We start from the raw sequence: 3,035 nt of genomic DNA, 5'->3' as shown, positions 1-3,035 counted from the left end.
TTCTTTGATCTCTCTTATGCATGATCTCTAATAGCCTTGTATTTCTTCCCCGATATTTGGGTTTTGTTTGGCCAACTTGATATATTTATCTTGCAATTGGGAAGAGGTGCCCGGTAGTGGGTTTGATGTTACGGTGCTCGATCCCAGTGACAGAAAGGGAACCGACACGTATGTATCGTTGCTACTAAGGATAAAAATATGGGATCTATATCTACCGCCATAGATAAACGGATCTCGTCTACATCATGTCATCGTTCTTATTGCATTACTCCGATTTTCCATGAACTTAATACACTAGATGCATGCTGGATAGCGGTCGATGTGTGGAGTAATAGTAGTAGATGCATCTAGTGTACCTTCCCAAACCTCACTTTCTATTCAAATCATTTGAATTTAAATCAAATGAGTTTGAATTTAAATCTTTCAATCATGGCCTTTTCTATTTTCTCGGAACAAGCACATTTTTGTGAGTCCGGGAAAATTATCCGCATGTCCAACTTCTTCCCCTAACACCTCCTTCCTTTTTTCTCTCTCCTTTCTTTCTTTGTTTTTTTCCTGTTATTGCAATAGTTTTAGATGAGAGAGAGAGCAGTCAGCCAGGCCGGCCCATCCTTCCCCCGCAGCCAAAGTGGCCCAAGGCCCAGCAGCTGGCCTCCCTAGGCCCAACATCTCCCAGCCAGGCCGGCCCTTTTGGCCCAGCCGCCCCACCTACATCTAACCCTAGTGCCCGATCCCAACTCCCTCTTCTCCATTCGATCTCCCTCACGCCGCCAGGAGACAGCTAGCGCTGCCGTCTCTCAATCTCCCTTCCCCTCCTTCCGCTAGCACCTCCCACTCCGCCGCCTCTCTCCCTTTCCCCGTCCCTCCAGTGCCGTCGTCGCCCCGCCTCCATTTGGCTCCTTCGCCGGAGGCCGCCGACGCGGCCCTGCCGGACACTGGCGACCCGGAGCGCCGGCACGCCCACAGCTGCCATGGATCCCGCAGACGAGCCACCGCCTTGCACCGCCCCTCCCTCTCGCATCCTCGCTGTGGTCCCGCGCGCTGCCCGATGACCCTGCTGCTCGTCGGTGAGCCGTGCCCCTACACCTCCTCCCGTGCCCATTCCTGGTGCCGCGGGACCGCTGCTTCGTCATCCATTCGCAGGCCGTGGTGGCAGGTAGGAACCCTGGCTTCTCTTGCAGCCGATGTGCCCTAACCTTGGCCTCCTGTTCACGTCGACCTGAAGACCGCGCGAGACCTCCGCCACGCCTCGCTAGCTACTGTTGCATCGCCGTGTTCCGTTCATCCTCTGCTCACACCTCCATCTAGGGCGCCTCTCGTCGCGAACAGGAAAACATGTACCACTACCGTCGAGGACCAATAGTACCACTACTTCTACTACCATCGCAGAACGACTACTTCCTCTACTTCCCTCGACGAACTCGAACCGCCCCGGAAAAGCACGCTTCGAAGGTATAATCGCTGAGAACGACCGCCGTGGATGAATGCATGTGTTGTATGAGATGCACGTTTAGATGTTGTATCCGCCCGTGAACGATTGTCATTGTCACTCGTTTCCATGCCACTAACCCGTGGGAACCCGGCATCCGGGATCACCCCACCAACCTTGCTTGACATGCTCCCGCCGCACTACCTTTTGCACCGGTATCTCCGTGAGCTACCAGAACCAATATGTTGCCGTGGCATCATTTTTGGATTCATCGCCATGGCACCCTTTCTTTCCACCAGGGTGAGAAATGCTTCATAATATGCTCATGTCAACTTTTTCATAAAAAACTGCATAAAACTTGCACATGTCATCTGCATCATGATAATAGCATTTAAAATGTTTAAAATAGTTGTTTACATTAAATTGCTAAATGCATGTGGGGATTTACCGGAATGGTTATTTGTTGCTTCCGGCCTCACTTAAAATTGCCTAAAATGTTTAGTTTACTTATGCTTCACCTCTTGCCATGTTTAACAACATTTAATATTGTTGGGCACATAAACAAGATTTAACTAAATGTTTGAATGTGGTGTTTCGTCAATATGCAAGTCGTTGCATATTGAGCTCCACTTAATTTGTAGTATTGTTTGTGCACTTTGCCATGCCATGCCTCTTTAAACCGGACATGCATCATACTTGATTGTGCATCATGCCATGTTTATGTGATGGTTGTTTACCATGTTGCTTGCTTCTTTCCAGGTTGCCTCTCTCGTTAGCTTCGGTTTCGTTTCGGAGTTGTGAGGATTCGTTCAATTCCGTCTGTTTATCTTCTTCATGGACTCATTCTTCTTCCTTGCTGGATCTCATGCAAGATAACCATACCCTCGATGTCACTTCTATCTTTGCTTGCTAGTTGTTCGCTCTATCGCTATGTCGTGCTACCTACCACTTGTTTATCATGCCTCCCATATTGCCATGTCAAGCCTCTAACCCACCTTCCTAGCAAACCGTTGTTTGTCTATGTTACCGCTTTTGCTTAGCCCCTCTTATAGCATTGCTAGTTGCAGGTGAAGTTGAAGTTTGTTCCACGTTGGAACATGGATATGTTGGGAATCACAATATCTCTTATTTTAATTAATGCATCTATATACTTAGTAAAGGGTGGAAGGCTCGTCCTTATGCCTGGTGTTTTGTTCCACTCTTGCCGCCCTAGTTTCCGTCATACCAGTGTTATGTTCCTTGATTTTGCGTTCCTTACGCGGTTGGGTGTTATGGGAACCCCTTGACAGTTCGCTTTGAATAAAACTCCTCCAGCAAGGCCCAACCTTGGTTTTAACATTTTCAACCTAAGCCTTTTCCCTTGGGTTCCATGGACTCAAGGATCATCTTTATTTTAAACCCCCGAGCCAGTGCTCCTCTGCGTGTTGGTCCAAACTAGAGCACCGTGCGGGACCGTCCCTTGGCAACTTGGGTTATGTTGGTACATGTACGCTTAGCTTATCCGGTGTGCCCTGAGAACGAGATACGTGCAGCTCCTATCGGGATTTGTCGGCACATCTGGGTGGTCTTACTGGTCTTGTTTTACCATTGTCGAAATGTCTTGTAA

General features: G+C 48.8%; 1 long non-coding RNA gene across 1 annotated transcript; it reads left to right on the top strand.

Moving 5' to 3' along the window:
• Window positions 1–747: 747 nt before the first annotated feature.
• LOC125534578 (uncharacterized) lies at window positions 748–2,333 on the top strand. Its single transcript, XR_007294514.2, has 2 exons — window positions 748–1,452; window positions 2,189–2,333. It is a non-coding gene; the product is annotated as an uncharacterized LOC125534578 (long non-coding RNA).
• Window positions 2,334–3,035: the final 702 nt, after the last annotated feature.

Source organism: Triticum urartu, chromosome 1A (genome assembly GCF_056163025.1).
Source record: "Triticum urartu cultivar PI428250 chromosome 1A, HENAU_Tu73, whole genome shotgun sequence".
In the NCBI taxonomy this organism is placed as follows: domain Eukaryota; kingdom Viridiplantae; phylum Streptophyta; class Magnoliopsida; order Poales; family Poaceae; genus Triticum; species Triticum urartu.
Note: the sequence above shows the minus strand (reverse complement) of the source record. Positions and strands in the feature narration are given on the sequence as shown.